The sequence below is a fragment of the Chroicocephalus ridibundus genome, chromosome 8 (genome assembly GCF_963924245.1).
Source record: "Chroicocephalus ridibundus chromosome 8, bChrRid1.1, whole genome shotgun sequence".
NCBI classification, from domain to species: domain Eukaryota; kingdom Metazoa; phylum Chordata; class Aves; order Charadriiformes; family Laridae; genus Chroicocephalus; species Chroicocephalus ridibundus.
In genome coordinates this window covers 44,159,422-44,179,589 of record NC_086291.1, presented here as the reverse complement: position 1 = coordinate 44,179,589, position 20,168 = coordinate 44,159,422, and the positions used below count along the sequence as shown (strand labels likewise).

The following is a 20,168-nucleotide window of genomic DNA, read 5'->3' as shown; positions in this document are numbered from 1 at the left end:
GTTACAAGGACCCCACAACATCAGGCAGCAGCTGAGAAAGTCAGCGTGAAGAGTGACTCTTACCAAGGAATGGCGAGTTTGTCCTTGGAAAGCACAGCTCACCAAGGCGCTTCCCACCGAGCAAAACCAACAACAAAACAAGCAACAGCTACCTGCAAATGGAAACGTCTATCTACCATCCCAATGGATTTTGCCATAGAACACTTCACAAGCTGACAGTTGCTTTTGCTGTTTATTCCTCTAATAACCTTCACGGCTTTGTGTAAAACAGGATGTAATTGGAAACTCCATGATTGTACTTAAGTTGTCAAGGACACAGTTGTCATAGTTACAAGGAAAGCTCAAGTGTCTGTTATTCATGGTTGCTTATTTATTTATTGACACCAACAGGATCAAACCCTCCCACCAGTCTTCAGAAGAACAGAAATGGGGAGACTGGTTTTGTCTTTCAAGTCTTGACAGAACAGTAAATATTGCACCCGACAGTATAAGTCTTACCAAATAAAGTGGCTTTTTGCACAGCTATCTTATCTGACTGGCATTTAAGTCAGTCTGTTCTAAAAACTGTAGCAACAGCCCAAAGCAAGATGCAACGCATGAGACAAAACCTCATGTCTATAGCTTGAAAGCACTGTAGAGTGTCCACCATGACACGGCAATACCCACGTGCCTAATGAGACCAACAGCCAGGGCAGAGCTGAATCCAGACTAAGTGAAGCTAGAACAGAAACCCTCAGTCCTTCCATCAAGTTTTAAAACTTACCTACAGCCAGAAGGGTAATTACACTTGGGTCCAGGTGCTCCTCCTTAGATGTCTTCTAAGCAGGGTTTGGTGGCTGGATATGAATACAACTTTTTTTCTTATAATAATAATAGATAACCTTTCTGCTCTTATCTTCGTTTTCCCTCTCTCCAACAAATACTGGACCAAGAAGACTCCTGGTCTATAATCTAATGAATAAAACCAGGTGGGGATATGGCACACTAGGATTCAGGTCACACACTAAACTTTTGAGCAGCTCATTTTTGATTCAAGAACTACTGGAACGGCTAAGCTGGGATGAGATGCGCCCACACCCTCCCTGTGAAAGAAATATGTTGTCTCAAGAAAAGAAAAAATGGGGTCTAAAAACCATCTGTTAGAAATTGGGCAAGTTCCCGATCCACAGCTAAAAATACCTCATAAATGGCATAACTGTACATAAATGGCATAACTGTACATAAATGTTGGTAAAAAACAAGCACAACTAAAGTGATGCTAGCTGAAAAAAAATATATTTTTTTTATTTTGTTATTCCTTAATAGTTCCCATTGAAAAAAACCTGCTCTTTGATATTTCAGTGGACTTCACTAGTGAGCTACCCATAAGAACCTCTCTTCAAGCCTGCATATTTTGAATCCATTATTTTAAATGCAGGTAACAACAACATATCCAAACCACACCTGCTAATTTCCACACATTTCCCACTCCAAAAGAGTCCAGCTCTGAACAGGTTAAACAGTTTAAATTATGACACAGCCATGCTTTTCAGATTACTTGCTCCACAAATGCTCCGTAGTTTTGTAAAAAAATAACATTTTGCAAAATAACCTCAAGTGGAGCTTCCTCCAAGGAAATTCAGTTATATTCCTCATAAGATTTCATTCCTCAGCATCCTACCACTGCCTCCTCAGAGGTCATGAAAATAGGTAGATAAATAGCATCAAAAAAAATGTACTGTAAAAGCAAAATTTTATTCTTCTGCTTCCTGAAGTCATAAAATAGCTCACTTGGAGGCAGCCAGCACCAAACCAAGGGAAACCTCTTAAAGGGGAGCGAGCGCTCAGGTTTCTCAAGGTGACCCCCATTTCAGCTGAAAACACAGAAAAGCAGAAGCATGCAGGAGATTTTACAAGGAGTCCAGCAAACAACCCGGGGAACAGCTAACCACGCGTATCCACAACAGGGACGTTTTAACATGGCACATGCCTGCACACACACACACAACCACGCATTCAGCTCTGAGCAGAAAGCAGGGGAGCGCAGCCCTTGCAGGCTCAGCCGGAGGCTGTGCTAACCCCTGCCGCACACAGACACAGGCACTTACGGGACCGGGATAAGAACTCCCCGCAGCCGGCTGGAAACGCCGCGCTCTCCTTCACCTCAGAGTAGGCTGCTGCCAGCTGCATCCCTGAGGAATGCCATTGCTGCCAGCTCCCTCCAGCAGCCGCTCGTGACTGCCGGCAGCGAGGACCGGCATCACCCGCAGGAAATCCCACACTGCCACGCTGCAGCTGAGCTGGGGAGAATGCCCCAGTTAATGAAGGTTAATGAAACCCGCTCCCGCAAGCAATACCCCGTGCTTGGCCAAAGCCAGCGGAGACATAGCCAACCCAAACCGAGATCAGCCAGCTCTGCCCCTTGCTGCTCCCATACCTCTGGCACGTGGGTGTAGCTCATCAGCTCGGGCCCCTGGCACTCCAAGTTCACCTGAATGCCTCCTCAGTACGTTTCTGAAAACAAAATTCCCCAAGATGCAGAGCCAGCCTGTATTAATGTTTGAAATGGCCCCTTAGTTTTCAAGAACCGTGGAAGCTGAAGAACAGGTTTTGTCCTTAAAACCAGGCATTTTACCCTGGTTTGCAAACCCGGGCACACAGCTGTCAGAAAATAACCTTGGATCGGCTCAGTTCCTTCAGGTGGTGTGCAGGCTGTCCAACAGCCAGCACGCATCCTAAGGCCACCCCCCGCCACGCACTGTGTGAGACCGGGAATGGAGGGACGTGGATATGCACGGAGAATAACAGCAGCAGCTTGGCCGCAGCATCCCTTAAGGCCCGTGGACAGGGTGCCATGGCGGAGGCATGGATGCCATCGCCAGGTTGCCATGGCGCCGGGGGGCAAGAGGGAAGATGCGCCAGAGTGCAGGAAAAGGCTGATCCGCTTCAGATTTAAATCCCTGTGACAGCGTTTCAGCCGAGCCACTGCACGGTTGCTGTGGTAACCGACGAGTGAAAAATCGCAGAGGAAATCTGTAATTATTACAAGCAAGATGGTGACTTACCCACTTCAGTAATCACGGCATCAGAAGGAATTGAGCCAAGGAGGGGGTGCTCCATGCCCCACAACAGGCAGGGAGCCAGGGGCCAGATCCCAGCTGCGGGACCCGCTTTATGCCCTGTCTCCTATAGGCTCCAGCTGCGGGATGCGACGTTTCAGCAGGACGCTTTGCTAAGCGCGGGGTCTGAAGGCTGCCTGAGGGGCTGCAACCCAAGCGCTTGACCCATGTGTTACAAGGAGGGAGACAAGTGAGCAGCCTGGTCCTTGAGAACCAGAGCCAGCCCAAGACTCTTGCTGCCTCAGCTCAGCACCAGCACAGTGCGGCGCAAGGGTCTACGACAGACAGAGGGAAGGACAGATATCAGAAGCAAGTGACAAAGATGGAAGATGCAGTGCTTATAGGAAGCGGCTAAGGTCCCTGGCAATTTTGTGACTCCAGTTCACACTGCTATTACAACACCACGCTTTCTTCTTCCTCCTTCTCTCAGTGCAGTAACAGCAGGAGTATTTGTTCAGTTGGGTGGATGTTGTGATGATTACTGTGCTAATACAGGAACAACAAGGGACAGAAAGTCATTCAGGTAGACCAAACACTGTCTGCAGTCTTTCTCCATTGTAACATTATCCCAACACAGATAATTCACACACCCACGGATGCGATGGCAGCATCCACACAACCAACTTATATCCATTGCCCAAGCACGTGGTTTAAAGGCACCATGCTGCTCTCCAGAGCTCTTCTACACCAAATGAACAATTGATCACCATCCAGACAAACTGCTAATGAAAATGCTGTTAACACCAATAAGGAAGGGAATCAGGCGTGGCTAACTCTGTTTCGGTTCCCTTCTCCTTCACCATAAGACTGTGGCCTGGATCCCATGCGAGTATTAGCAGCTGTCAAGAGAGGAGCCCAGGCTGCAGTCATTTATAAAACAGATACCATACTACTGCTAAGTAACAAGCTGTTGATTCGATCCAAATTAAAGACTGAAGCTGATCCCTCACCTTCTTCATAATTTAAAATCTGTTATTAATTACATACACAGACTGTAAATGACATATTTAAACTGGCCTATACCAGTTGCCAGACAGTAAAACAAATGGCTGACTCGAAATTGAATTTGTTAACTAGCTAATCTACCACAGAAAGTGCAATAATCCTATTCAGACAGATGGCTAGCACAGGGACACATCACAAAGTCGAGGGGGAAGGACTGAGAAAAGTTGTAGGTTTTTTACGCTCTCCACATATAAAACACTGGATTCAAAGGCAATGCTCTGTATCAGTGATTTATTATGACACTTATTCAGTGGATAATCAGGATCACAGCTCCTAAGGGTGCACTCCGGGGAGACTGAGGTATGGCAAAGAAATTCTTGTGCATCTGCTGAGTGCTACCTTACATGATGTGAGGCTAAACCCATTAAACAAAATTATCTTGTATGAAAAGTACTTCTTACTGTGAAGTGCTACAGCGGTGCTAACAATTTATATGACAACATCACCTAGAGACTCCAGTCAGTATTGTGCCCCATCATGCTAAGCTATGTCACGTCCAACTGCTTGCAAACTCATCCTCCAGAGAGAGAATAATTCAGTAGTAAACTTTTATTTGTAGTGGAATTTTTTTTTTGTTTGTTTTAGCTCTTGCATCAAGCAGCTTGACACTGAGCTGTCACTTCCTAGGTAGGACATAAATTCTTGCTGTTACAGATGGCATATATTTTTATGAATCAATACTATATACAACCTTCTGAAATATATTATGATGATATGAGGCAAAATGGGGATCAGATTCTGGCCAGGCTGGTCCACAAGACCAAGTGAAAGTACAAGGTTAGTATAAAGGATATTTTGCTTTTATGGAAAATATTAGAAGGTTTAACTATGTTATCAACTGCTGGATTTCACTGCAAATGATGGCAAATTCCTCCAGAAGCAACTCTTTAGCTCTCCTTAATCCCTGCCTCACACTCTAGAAAGCATCTGCTAGAATTTGTTAGGAAAAACAAAGCATTTCAAACAACACAGAGATACAGTACTTTAGAAAAATTCAGTATCCAGAAATAGCAGTTCTAGGCTAGAGACAAAATGTCAAAATCCTAAGCGTCATCTACGCCCGCAAGAAATGAGAACAAAACACATTAGCATCACAAAGCAGAGGGCAAGGCACACCAGGATACTCAGCACCAAGCCCTAGTCCTCCTTCAAAAAATGGAGTTGCTACAGGACTAAAAAGCAGGGACTCAGGACCCCAAACTTGCACAAAGAGGAAAAGCAACACCCCTCTTAAGGGCTTGCCATGTTCAGAGAAGGAATAAAGCACTAGCTGGAGAGTCAAATCAACTTTTAGGTACCAGTAACAGTAATTTCTAGGTTCATTTTAGAATATATTAAAAAAGAATAATATCTTTCAACGCAGTTGGAAGAAAACACAAAGTAAATGTTGACCCCAAGTTAACTACAAAAATCTGAGCAAATAGTTTGCAGACACAAGGATAAGAATCTTATTTGTATGCAGACGATTATCATGCAGGGCAAAACAGAAAATAAACAGAAAGACTGGTATTGCTTAGCTTTGCAGGAAACCCAGCACTCTGCAGCTTTTCCAACCTGCAGCTACTCCAAAGACTGCTTTTCTAGCCTTGCACATTCAATAACATTATGCTAAGCATACAGAGATAGTTTTTCTCTTCTTTGAAATACGCAAAAAGCCACATGAACAGAGTGGAATTCACCGCAATCAATACCACTAACATCCAGGGATTTCTTTTGGTGGGCAGATGCTCAGTTTCAAAAAAAAAAAAAAAAAAAAAAAAAAAAAAAAAAAGCAAAAAAAAAAGCAGAGCCTGCATGTGTGCAAGGGCAAACCTGAACTGCACCTGCGTTTCTTATAAGTCAGTAACTGGTATAACTTACACTGACACAGGGAGAGCAGGATCCCGCCCCTCTGTTCTTTAGACGACAACTACTTTAATTCCCATTAAACATGAGAACTTCACATTCGGAAGGAGGAGAAGGAAAGGGATATAGGAATTAAGCACAACTACTATGAATTCATACTATTCAAAAGTCCTATTATTGCGTGTTTATGCAGGCAACAGGTTAAAAACAGAACAGCAGTTGGGCAGTTTTCAAAACAGTTTAGGGAACATAGATACATACACAGTGTTAATTGATAGACTGTGTGGCTAAATTCCCTAGTATGTTTTGAAGATTATTTTTGAGCTCCAGATGGACAAGAAAACTAGTGCCAATCTGATTCAACAAAATACAAATTTCTCAAGTGGTCCCATTCACAAAACTGTCATGAATGAGACAAATCACTCTGTTGAATTAAAAACAAGGTAGAAAAACTGGTAACTGGAAGATTCACTGAAGATTATCAAAATCTGAAAGTTACCCACTAGGGAAAAAACACACACGGTTACTACATAAATGTTGCTTATTTATGCCTTATATATTGTCTCCTTGACAAAAATAATAAAGCTGCTGCATTACAACATTTCACACAAGTACTAAATACCTGGACACGAATTTGAGGAGGTAAATTAGACCCCACAAAGTGTGCTAATGGCTAAACTCAGTGGTAAAGTCTCACCAAGGTACCTCTGTACTGCACCCTCTACTTCCACGATAACACTGACACCCACACAAGAGACCGAGCGCTGGTTTTTCAGTCTGGTACATAAAAGCCACGAATCACATGAATGCGAAGATTCTGTACATCACATTTAGGTAGTTAAAAAGTGTTGGACAGTTTTGAGAAGGCTGCTAGTACTAGGCAAATCTTTTTAAAAGCTTCTATTATGAGTTGAGCAAGTCCAGCTTAGTTGCTGGGGTCAGAGAAGAGGGACCTGGAATCAAGAAACTGTTGAAGGAACCCTCGTGTAACTGCAGTGCTCAGAGACGCTGCACGAACTGGGAGTGGGGGACACAAACGCAGGATATTATGCCAGCTGCTTTGGAATCACAGAAGATACCCGCCACATCCACTTCCTAAAGGAGAAGGCCCAATGCACTGGAATTATGGACAGGCTAAAAGCAGGAATGGGAAACAACTGATTTTTAAGGATTTGGGAGAGAACTTTTTCTGGAATATCTACTTGCACCCATGCTCCAAGCATGTTTTGAAACCTTGCAAGAAGCACCTGAAGCCAGTGTCCACGCCACCGCCAGCCAGCGTCAGTGCCGCACACCTCACCTCCCACACCAGCCGTTTCAGAGCAGCTCTGTGCTGGCTCTACTCACTTCCAGCAACCAAGCGAGACAGTGGACATCCTGCAGCTACGCAAATATCCCATGAGGAACATCCACGGGTGCTGCAAGGAAATATCATGCAAATATAGGCTGTAACAATGAATATTAAGTGACAAATTAGCTGGCAACACCACTAGCCTTAGCGTGGTGGGACAGGTAGGGATTGCACTTTCTGTCAAATACCACAAAAATGTTGCAACAAGGGCAGAGAAAGGCATCTTAATACAAGATGTCCAATGGCACAGGGCAGCAGCTACTCTCCCTTTTTGTACTGTCAGACAGGCCTGCCTCTGTAACTACAATATTGCCACAAAAGCACTAATAAACACTAGGAATGACTGCTGTATCAAAGAGATCAAGGTAAGCCTATTGCCAGTGTACTTTTAAGCAGCTCTCCCAAGTTACTCCAGGGTGAGTATATCAGTATGGAATAAGGAGCTAGTAGTTAGGTTAACCAGCTTGTTTACTTATTTAACAAAATCTTTTAAGGAAAATATTTATCTTTCTAAGGATAGCTCATGAAAGTAAGCAGTGCTAGAGCAATGGGACAGCAGAGCACTTCCCTTCAGAGTACTGTCCTCCATCCTCCTTCAGTGGTACTTGACCTCTCCCTCTCAAGAGGCTCCAAGAGAGCACTGTCATAGCAGCTCAGAAAAATAAAAAAGGCAAATTTTTCTTCTTCATAAAATCAGGGTTTCACCAAATGGATGCAACTGCAGGATTTATCAGTAATCAGATAATTCTTCCTAGAAGTTACTAAATCACGTGCTTTGTTGGCCTTTAGAAGCACTGTGTCAGTATTAACCCAAACTGCCCCTTTTCCCTTTTTGCTGTTAGCTAGTGACAGTAGCTGAAAGATAATGAGAAACTGAAGTTTTGCAACAGACAAGAGGAATGCGGCTGCAAGCCTGCAAAGCTTGCTTACCAGCCAGAGCAGAGGATCAGTTATGCAAGGCTGCATATGGATTTTGACCAGACGTAACAACAGTTCCTTTCTCCTCCCTTTTCCATTCAGAACAATAAAACCAAACTTGTGAGCCGTTTCCTACCACTTATCAGATCACTCTGGAACATGATTTTCCCTGCGTATTTTCTGCAAAGAAAATACACTTTATGCAAGAGTTGCACCCAGAAATAATGTATGGCATCACCCAATCAACCTTGGGTTTGCAAGGGTAGTAGTATCTTCTCAGCCTCTTTTCTGAAGAGCTCCACTTTCATCTAGGTCTCCTGTCACCTGCATGGCTCAGCCTCGCATCCACACCAAAAAGATTCCCAGTTCGGAGAAGAGACATCACCAAACCGTTCACAGCATCCAGTGTAGTCACAAGTTCAGCCCAGGGAAAACAAAGTACACCAGTGAAAGCAAATAAGCAAGCAGCGTGAGGAACAAGAGGACAAATCAGAGTAGCCGCAACGCTTGACTCACTGTTGAAACGTCACCTACCCACAAACCCATGTTCAGCATCAGTCCCATTGTTTTAACCGAATGAACGCCCACTACACAAAAATCTACAGAGAAGCAAAAGAACAAACTCTGAACTCATTCATGATCATGTAATGGCCCAATTTTTATGAATAAATTAACACCGGGAATCTTATAGGTTGCATCAGAAGGGGTATTTTCCAACCACCTTCTTGGCCAAGGAAAAATAGAGATTACTGACGAGAACTTAAGCAAGTAGTCACTGATCTCCTGCTACCTCTAAAAGACACTTTTAAAAGAACTGGCATTTTGGATTTCATAATTGTAAGAAAAAAAGCACAACAAGACTTGTTAGCTATAGTTAATGCAATGCATGGATGGTTGCAGGGATCATGAAAGTTCTTCCCAGTCAAAGGCCCCATAACATCATGAATCCAGCCCCTAGCACTGTTTGTCATTATCTCCACTTGCCTCTACCCCCTCTCTCAATAACACAAGCCGGCCCTTTTTATGCTTTTCTTCAGCTGTTTTTTACAACAGCCAAGGCAGAAGCATCACATTACACCAGTTACGTCAGCCACTTACAATACCCGCTGCCCAAACCATGCAACAAACCGAAGATTTTCGCCCCCGTAACTCCATTACCTGGGAAAACTGCACTGCAAACAAGGTGCGTGGACTTTATCTGAGCCAAGCTCATCCTCTGCTTTCCTACCTCCACCAGCACACTCTGATTGTGTAATCCTATTTCCCTCTCCAACAAGCTGCATTGCAGCAATAGCTGCGGAGCAAAAAACAAGGCTTGCTTTATATTGGAGCCAGGATGGGAGAACATTGGGGTGGATGGCAGCATGGTCGTTAGAAGGAAAATACATGCCTCATGCCTGCTGTCTGCGGACCGTCGCTGTCAGCACTCTCAGCAGCGTGCTTCGCCTGAAATGATGGAATCAGTACGGATGCAGAAGTCATGGCCTCTAGCCTGTCTGCAGCATTCTGTGGTCGGATTATGCTCTGGCATGGTGCCAGGAAGCATCTTCTGCCTGAAATCTGTCCTGTCATGCCACAGCAGTTTGTTTTGGCTTCCAAACAGCTTTTTAACCTGCCATACTCTCCAATTCCCACTGAGGTAATAATTTACATCATCAGATTTACACAGTGAGCTGTTAAAAATGCTTCAATACAAACTTACTCCCTCCGTTCTGCTCCCAGTGTCCTCATTTTTTTTGGAGTACATCACAACACTACTATTAGGCAAGCACCTGGCAAAAAACACATCATTCATGCCAGATGTAGAAAGACAGGTGGCAGAGAAGAACAGGATGGCTCGTTCCCACTATTTGGCATCTCACGTGAAGAAAGGCTGACAGACAGATTTAGAGGAAACATAACACAAATAAAAAATATGACTGCTAATAAGTTACTCCAAACTTATTTAAAATACTTAATTTTTATGTTATTTACACTATTTATTCACATTTTTGTATTATTTCCAGACCAATTTAAAACACATGATTTTATTTCAGTTGTGTTTACTGTCAAGGGATGCTGCCAAGAACCTCCGCACACTCTATCCTTTGCTAAAAGAAGCAGCCAAAATTGGCATGCTGTTGCAATGTTCAAAGTCTTCAATCAAGATTGAGCACGATGCTATACAAATACAAATGAGGGTTATTATTCTTTCCTTTCCCTGAAAATTACTTTTTTTTTTCCTGTTTTCCTCAGTGGCTTCTGCAAGCCTATATTCTTGCTTTGCTTCATTCAGAAAGGAAAAATGCTGGAGGGCAAGAGGTGACATCTCTTGTGAAAAAGTCTGTAGGTTTGGTTGTTCATTTGTTGGGTAGGAAGGAGGAAGAGGAAGGGGTGATTTAATACCAAGATTACAGGCAGGACAGCTAGCATGAAATCATCCAGCACTAGGGTACCTATTTCCATGAACAGCTTGCTGCCTTGTGCTTTGCCTGGTGCAAGGCTTATAGATGGAAGCTGGATACTTTAAAATTGAGCCAAACATCAAAAATAGGACATCATGAAAACATCATCATTAAGTTATGTCTCTTCCCAACACCCACGGTTTTGGTCTGTGAGAAACCAGTGACGAAACCAAGGTTACAAGGGGAGGAAAAAATAAAAGCCCTCAAAACACCCACCTTCCCAACAAACTAGAAAGAAAAACTTGTGCTGGAAATCCACATTCTTTGGTAACACTCTTCCACACCCTAAATCTATCACAGTGCTTTCTAGCCACCAAACCGACCCACAAATAACCTGTGCACCAAGATGCCTGCTCAGATTGCTGGCAGAAGAGCCCCTCTCCTCGCTTTCTCTTTCCATTTACCCTGTCCACCTTCCAGCATCACTTTCCACATAAGCAGGTCTTTTATCCAAGAGGCTAGCATATGATCTGCTATACCTCCTACAGAGCTATAATGGCCTTCTAGTCAAAAGCATCTAGTTCTAGAGCTGAAAGGTAGGGCTAAGAGTCCTTAGAACAGATCTGAGACAGTAAACGCAAGGGTTGGAAGGCTATGTGGGAAGGCAGTAGAAATGGAGAATATGTCAAGGGGGGCAAGCTAAAAGGCTTCAGGAAAGAAAAATCTGGTGCCCTTCACATGCAGATGGCCAAAGAGGTGAAAGGAAATGGGAGACAGCCACTCTGATCCTGACGCCAGGATCCATCCTCACCAACATGGCCGATACAGCTGTGAAAGCGCTGTCAGCAGGGAACGAGTGTCAGTTTGACACGGGAACCTGAATCAGAACCTCTTGGCTGATGCAGTGAAAAGTATTGTAAGGGAGTCAGTATAAAATAGGAACGTGCTACAAACCAAAGCAAGCATGCACAGGTTTCTTCCACATAAAACGTCTCCTTCCATGGCTAAGGAACAGCTGTGCTTGGCACTGGTGAGGCCCTACCTCGAGTACTGTGTCCAGTTTTGGGTCCCCCACCACAAAAAAGACTGCTCGCCCCTGCCCAGACGGGCTAAATTGGATTCCACTACTGTATTTTAGCAGGTGCCAGGTAAGAATTGCTCAAAGAGTGATCACTTGGTCTCTTTGCTGTTCTCCAGCCAATTTCCTGCCCCAGACCTAGCTAAGAACGTATTAAAGGAAAAAAAAAAAAGTACTTGAATTATGCCAGGTTTCAAACTCCAGGCATTCTGAGTGCATTGCTATGTAAAATAGAATTATATATGGGTACAACGGTTGCAAAGCAATGTATTTTCACTTGTAGAATTAAAACTGAATTTTGCTTGGGGATGGCAAGGAAAATTTCATCCAGAAGAAGGTATGTTTTAAAGTGTTTGAGATAAGGAAAACTCGAGACAGGTTTAGAAGTAGTTTTACTCTCAGAATTACAGCAGTACAGCTAAAAGAGCAGTTTCACACTTCATCCTGTCACATGGAGTGTACTTGAGGCATACTGACTTTTTATATGAAATCTTCAGCAAGCTGCATTACTCTAAACTGCCCCCAGAAACACCATCTGAATTAGATTTTAATTTTTAAACTACTGAGTTTCACAAGAGTCACAAGAAGATAAACTCTTCTTAGAGACCTCCGCTCCCTGCCAATTCTGAGTTGTATTTCAGTGAAATCATAAAATCTAAATGGGAAATTCACCAAGTCTGAAGCTTTATTGCCTTCAAAGTACCTTATATGTTGCCACAGAAAGAGTTATCTAGTACACTGCCTTTCAGCCGGAGGCCAAAATAAGAGCTTGATACAGTACAATATAAGCACTCATCTACACAAATGCTTTTTTTCCTGCATTAAAACTGAGAGAGATTCACTAAAGTAATTGCAGTAGACAATATAAAGGGGAATCACTTAAGTCTGAATAACTAAGTTCACATTCCTGGCCCTTTTCTTCAAGCTGGCAGGGTTCGCTTACTGAAGGCACTACTTTTAGTTGAGTGGTTTTAGTGCTTTCTCACATCAACCAGCACAGTGCAGCTTTATCATTTTTTCAAAAACTGTAAGGGCAGACCTCATCACTAGAGCAGACCTGTGTCCTTGACACTGCAGGTGTCAAGCTTTCAGAAGTACACCTTCAGAAGCGACTGCAATATAGCTTCACAAAGGCAGCTAGTGAGATCAGCTGCTAGCTGGTGCACTAAAATAATTAAACGACTATCCAGCCCAAGCTAGAACACGTGTTCATTTCTTCAACAGAATTTACAACTGTAGAAGCTGCCACGCACAAACGCAAAAAATACTCCAAATCCATAAACTCGGACAGAAGAACATGCACTTCATGCTGCAAAAAATGGGATTTCTTTTCAAAAGAAAATCATACTCTTTGAAAATGTTCTCTCTGCTGCAAATAGAAGTGCCTCCATTGGACAGCAAGAGAGACAACCTTCTTCTTCCATATAACCAAGACTGCAATACATAACCAAGGTTTCTACCTGATTCTTCTGCTGAATTTCTACTATCTGGCTAACTAAGAGATGGGAAATGAACAGTAAAATATTTTGCAAAAGGAAAGGCAAACGATCTAACACAAGGACACAGTACAGAACCCTACTCCCACAGATCAGAGAAGAGTCTGAAAGCCACAGAAACAGTTTAGGACAATATTCTCTGTTTTATACACTTTGCATGCTTTGGAAAACCCCCAGCACACTGTTATTTTTGCACAAACACCATATGGCTAAGAAAATATCACTGTTTTCCTGGCCCATAGCCGTCATTTCAGGAAACAGGGCTGTGATCTGATAAAATAGATTAAAAAAAAATCAGAAACAAAGAGAAGGCAGAGGTGTATGGCTTTCAAGCCACAGAGCAGTGGCTGGCAGAATTATCTACTTTAAGTTGGTAGCAGCTCTGACCCCTACGGCAACCTCTCCTGTTCATAAAGAAAAGGAATTTGAAAGAAGATCAGTCTGGAATGGGAATAGGGTGTTTTCAGCCTCCTGAAAGAAATCTGTTACATAATTTTTAAAGCGTATCCATCCTTCTATCGGTGATAGGCCCACATTGATAATTATCTGTGTAGTGTATTGATGGTCTTTAAGCTGGAGTGCTCCTCATGTGTCATTTTTGCATTACTTACCTATACTTCCACAGCTTCCTACAAGTCAAAACTAGCTGCTTTCCTTCTGATGGAATCCATCTCTTTTCTAATACTCTTTCAAATGCTGTAAGATACCTCACTATTTGATTCAGACTTACCATTATGCCTGACAAACTCTTAAGAGCTTGTAAGGAACTGTAAAAGAAGAGTAGGCAGTGCTGGAAAAGCCCGCTTGAACAAAAATGGTGCACACAGATTGACAATTTGCAACATACAAGAAGGATTAAAATGGTCTTTAAAAACAATAAAGAGGAGAAATGTCTTACATGAAATCTAAGAATTACCCCATCAAGACATATTCCCTTCTTCTCCCTCTGGCAAAGACAAAGCCAAGAGTAAAGGAGATTCATCAGAAAAACCCAGCAATTCAACCCAATTCACCAAAACAACCAACGATGAATGCTATACAGTCCATAGAGTACATATATGTACTGCCACTAAATAGACCTTTTTTCTGAGACATTTCCACAAGCTGTTTCCATTTGGATACAAAAGGAAGTAAATCTTAATTTGTACTGGAAACAGCTAAAAGTTTTAAAAAGTACTTCTGTAATGGACTCTCAATACAAAGAGGCATAAAACAGGGCTCAGAAGCCAAGAAGCAGATCCAATTTTTCTTCGATCACATCTTTCTAATTCTGTCAACCTTAACGTTATAATCACTGGAGGCATGAAGTTAAGCAATAGTAAAAGTGTGTGTCAGTGCTGATGAATGCAGCTGTGGGGCATACAAGGCATTGTACAAATTGTTCTGAAGCTTCACTGCTAAGCACCGTACAAACTAGTCAGGGCAAGGGGAACCACCTGAAAAACTCTTAAGATGCTGGCAGGTACAGCAAGAACTGGTTTGGATGTATATACCATGGCTTGTGTGCATCTTAATCCCTCTCTGCTTCTGAAAGAACCCAGATCAGGACATTTTCCTTTTCTAATGACAGCACAGCTGCCAGAAGGACTCCTACTGATATGTCTGGTGTTTGTTTGCATGCTGTGCTTGCTTATTGCCTCCTGGGCATAAATATCCAATTTTATCCACTTATTTCATTTACTTTGTATTTGAATGCACAAGACACCTCACAGTGCAATATGCCTCTAAGCCTGTTATTCCCCAGAAGACTAAAGGGGTGGGCTTTGGAGAAACCAGTTCTGTTGCATTTTTTGTTCCCCCATGGAAAAAAAGTGGTTGGCTTGTCTCCTTATAGACTCAGGTCTCCGTTATCTAGGGATGTCTGCATCACGGTCTTTTGCACTCCAGATTGTCCAAGAGGTACAACACAGTGTAATGGCAGAGCAGTGGCCGACTGCAGACGCAGAAGACCTGAACACTGAACCCAAGTCCGAAAGGCTGCCCAGCAGGTGACTTGCAACAACAGCTTTCTTTCCCTGTATCTATCTCAGTTTCCCCATCTGTACGGTCAGTCCAGTGATGTTTCTCTCATTTGTGAAGGGCTTTAAACACTAAGGATGAGAAACACTATGACATCCAGACATTATCCTTCTTTGCAGATGCTGTGCTTTAGTACCATGAGCTACGATTCAGCTTTTGAATCACTGACCTCCAAGCCTGCATATGTAACTCAGTCAGAGAAGACAAACTGACCACAGACACAATTTGCCCAACACTCACACTACTCAAGTAGACAGAAAGACCAAGAAGTAAAAAAAAATAAATGCAACAAAAGCTGCAAAAAGTGTCCTCAATTCAATTTATAATACAATCACCAGACTGTAATAAGATTTAACAGGCAATTTCCCTAGTGTAGAGCTTCCAGAAAAGCTTACAGTAGGTAACCCTACTAGTATCCTCTTTTTATACCAGTTGGCTTTCATTCTTTACTGAATTCCTTGCCCCAAATTATAGGAGCCAAGACTCTTTCAAGAGCCCACATCCATGAGCCATGCCTTTGAACGGTAGGGCAAAATCCAATTTTTATAAGCCTGAACGTTCATTACTGATTACAAAACTACTTGGAAATCTCCCACAATGGTTCAGTTTCTTTACATATCGTTCCCTTTACTCCATTTTATAAACAGAGAATCATAGAGGCAAATCTAAGCTAGACAGAGTCAAAGCTCTGGCTATACAGCCACACGCTACTTTAAAGTACAAATGAAGGTAAGGGAAGTGAAGACAGGGAGGTAAAGCCTGAGGTAGTGGCTCAGGTTTTGCATCACAGGCATTAGCTGGAGAACAGGAAACTGAAAAGAACTGATGAATCTCAGCTGAAAGTGCAGCAGCAGGCCTCCATAAACATCATTACTGAAGATTTCCACTCAGCTGGATGCAACACATTAAGAAGGGGAGAGCTATCCGCAGGGCCAGTCGTGTTCTCCCCACGGCACGCATGTATTTTCTCACGGGTTTTGCGCCCTCGCATCCCCTTCCTTCCCCCTCTCCCTTCCGCGGGTCTGTCGGACCCGAGCGCTGCGGAGGCTGCGGGGGCACACAGCCTTCCCCGCCGCCTCCTGATGCGACGAAACTCGCGGGTAACAACAAACCCTCTTGTTCAGCATGGCTCCCCCGAATCCCTCGGGAATGGCTGCCGCCTGCGCCCTGCCGAGCACCCGGGGAGTACAGAACCACGCTCAGCTCTGACAAAAAAAAACCCAAGAGGGCTCTCGGAGGATGCCAACGTCCCCGAAAGCAGCCAGGACACCAACACCCCCCCTGCGGCACACGCACCCCCACCATTCATCCCGCACCAACGCATTGGCCCGGCGAGGGGCCGCGGCCGGTCCCCCGAGAAGCCCCTGTGCCACCCCACCGGCTGCGGGGGTGCCCTCGGCGTGGGGACCGCGATGGAGGGGCGCCTGGCAGCCGGAAGGGCATCAGAGAGGGGGCGGGCGGGGGCAGCCTGCCCTTCTTCCCCGCCGAGCGGCAGGGCGACGCGCGGCTGCCCCGCATCCCCGGCCAGGAGGGGCACTGCCGCCTGCGGGGATGGAGGCGGCGAGAGAGGGGTGCCGCCGGGCCCGGCAGCCTGCGGTATCCTAGCCCAGCCGGGGAGTCCCGCTCGCCGGGCAGGAGCGAGACCCCGCCAGGGGGGGCTCACGCAGGCGCCCCCGCCCCGAGCTGCCGGCGCCCCGTCCGCCGACGCCGCGCGTTCGGCCGCTCACCGGGAGGTGCGGGGCTCCGTCTCTTCCGGCCGCCGCGCTCCCTGGCGCCGGGCGTGGCTGGGCCGGGCGCCGCGGGACCCCGCGCTCGCTGCCCGCTGCCTGCGCGGCCCCGCAGCCAACCCGCCCCGCCGCCCGCAGCCAATCCGCGCCGCCGCCCGCAGCCCCGCACCCGGCGCCGCCAATGGGGACGCGCGGCTCGGGCTCGCCCCCGGCGGGGCGGGGCAGCACCCCCGGTCCGTCCCCGCCGGGCGAGCGGAGGGCGCCGGAGGGGCCGCGACAGGGAGGGAGCGCCGGGTCCTACGGCATCCCCGGGCAGTGCCGTGCACAAATACGGGCTCGGCGGAGAATGGATGGAGAGCACCCTGAGAACGACTTGGGGTGTTGGTGGATGAGAAGCTCAACGTGAGCCGGCAGTGCGCGCTCGCAGCCCAGAAATCCAACTGCATCCCGGGCTGCATCAAAAGCAGCGTGGCCAGGGGGGCATTCTGTCCCTCTGCTCCGCTCTCCTGAGACGCCACCTGCAGTGCGGGTCCCCCACCCTACGTCGAATCCTGCTTTGACTCTCATCTCACAGAATTCTAGGTCTCATTCAAGGTCTTGGTCTTCTTCAAAACCTAAGACTTGTCTAGCAAAAGGCCAACAAAAGGCCCCTCTCCTGTGACCAATGTGCAGGCGTCCTCTCCTCTTTCAGATGACTTCAGAGAAGAATTCTTGCACCGGGATCCATAACGGATGCACACTTAGCGACGAGAGAGAGGAGCTGTCAGGCCCTGCTCAGCCCCCAAGTGCCTCCACTGAAGGCTCCAAGGAGTATGCTGGAGCAGATATCCTGGCAAAGCAACTGGAGGCAACTAGACAGGAGAGCTGAACAGAACACAAGCAAGGCAAGAACCCTGCGGGCTCTGAGCTGCTGAAGCTGTTGTTTTTGCTGCAAAACCCACCCATTTGCAGATGGTATCATAGGACCCCTCTGCTCCTGCATGTATCTCTCAAGGCTGGGCCATCTATGCCTCTTCATTTCCACTTATCCTGGGTAGAACTCTTACATCTGTCTCAGTTTATTACAATAAGAAAGATGTAATGGTCCAAAATTGCAAGAAAGGCAGCAGTTTAACCATTTAGAAAACCTTTGTAGCAGAAAGGATAATGAAGCGCTAGAACAGATTACTGGGAGAAATACAAGATCTCTATCGTGAGAGGCTTTAATAAGAAGCAAGACAAACACTCATCAAGACTGTCAGATGAGTATGATTCTGCTTTGAGAGGAAAACAGAGCACATAATTTCTTGGTGTCCCTTCTGATGAATCTACAATGTAAACCTTCTACTGATATCCCACAGTAGGAATGGAGTTGGGCCATTACAAAGCAGTAAACGCTACTTTTCTCACGGTATCTTTTGTCCAACTCACTGTTAACTTTCTTGCCTAACCTTTAGCTATATTTTTCCTCATTTTTAAGGCAGCAGTTAATGTTACTTTTTAATTATTATTAACATCTTACTTACCACTATCTGATTCACTATCAAATATACCCAGCATTCAAAGGGAAAAACAACGTTTCGTGAGGAAATGAGAGATGGTCCACTTGACAAGTTCCCAAGGGATTACATGGTACAGTCACTTGTGCTAGCACCAAACTGCACTCAAAGACTGGAAAGACATTTTTGGATCATATATTCCCATAATAAACTCTGTCTCCTCCTTCCTTTTCCAAATAACTTAATTTCTTTATAGTTGGTGCTAGTGTATTATTTTCATTGCCCGATCAGCTCAAGTCCTAGGCATATGAACATAAAACAAGACTCTTGTTCTTTCAGAATCATTATTAATTGTAAGCAACTGGAGAGAACAAAATCCATCAAATAAGGGGAATTTTCATAGACTACAGTTTGCTGTCACTATCCCTATTACAAAAGAAAATCCCTTATACAAAGGAAGCAGGAACTTAGAGAACACACTCACCTTGCTGAAAAAGCTGGGGATGTTCCTTTGTACCTCCTCTTCCTGACACCACTGGGACTGGCTTCAGTGAGCAATCTGTAAACACACACATACGTAGATAGTATGTTACTTCATTTGGGTGCTGCATTGTTAAAAGAAACCCCTATGCCATCTGCTGGAAGAAATCTTACTCTGAGGCAACATGCCGTACCAAAACATCTGACAGCACGCTGTTGGCAGCCTGAAGAGGCAGGATTTTTCAAGATGAAGCTTTACCCTGTTAATGCACCAGCCTCGTGCACAGACACACAGGACACACAGAAAGTCCAGGTCAGGAGGAGTGAAACAAAAGCAGGACGAAGCCTGTAAGAAAACAGGAGCCTTTGGACCTATGTCACATGCCAAAGCATATGACAACCCAGCAGCAAGAAGTAGCTCATTTTCAAATCCCACTACTTGACTTGAACTTCCAAAGACCTCTTTTGTCTCCTTCCATTGTTTTGTTTTATCTACGCACATCACACTGTGCTTAATGGGTCAGTCTGGTGTAACTCTCTAGGTAACAGCATATTAATCAATAATTTATATTTTTTCCTATGAAAACTATTGTACAATCTTCTCTTCAGAAGGTAGGGGAAAGTGAAGAAGGGGCAGGGATTTGTAACCAGACACAGAAGAATCCAAAAGGAAACACCTTCCTTCTAGCAGCTGTAGCAGATCCCGTTCAGGATTAGAGCCTGATTATTTCTGGTTAATGATAATTAGTTTCTCTCTTGACAACGTCTTCAAATAAATAAAAACAAGTTTCAGAATGCAGGAAGAAATGGAGAATTATTACTTACTCCCTAACTCTGCTCCTTCCTCATTTGCCATTTCTTGTCACGTGGATCTTAACAGAATTTTTGGTCCCTAACCTTTGGGATTAATCTACAGGAAAGCTCTTTTCTGCCAACCGTATTTTTCAGGTTACGAACACCATAATCACACTCAGGAGTTGAACTGCATTTTAAAGACATATTGCTAAGCACTAAATGGATAATTCTCAATTTACTTTCAGATTGAAAAATCTCTACAAGTTTACAAGGCAGGCAGCTATTGTTGACATTTCACAATGAGCAGATACACAGGAATTCAGCATCCACGTCTCAGAAGCTGTCTTTAGTTTTCTGTACCCAACACTCAGCACCACAACTCCTACCCACCACACCTCCACACCAGCAGCATTTGGCTGTAACACTTCTGGCCAACTGACTACAGGTAATTGTAGCCTCAGGCACATGACTGAGATAAATCAGCTTGCTAAAAT

General features: G+C 44.8%; 1 protein-coding gene across 5 annotated transcripts in view; it reads right to left on the bottom strand.

Moving 5' to 3' along the window:
* Nucleotides 1–18,904, bottom strand: part of ABAT (4-aminobutyrate aminotransferase) — a 59,198-nt gene extending 40,294 nt beyond the window's left edge. Inside the window, exon 1 of one of the 5 annotated variants that reach the window (XM_063343490.1) lies at nt 18,884–18,904. The gene's annotated coding sequence lies outside the window, so the exon portion shown is untranslated. Of the gene's footprint in view, nt 1–2,087; nt 2,280–2,416; nt 2,705–9,375; nt 9,396–16,921; nt 17,072–18,883 lie in introns of those variants that run through there. The other 4 variants (XM_063343487.1, XM_063343491.1, XM_063343489.1 and 1 more) reach the window with 4 other exon arrangements.
* Nucleotides 18,905–20,168: the final 1,264 nt, after the last annotated feature.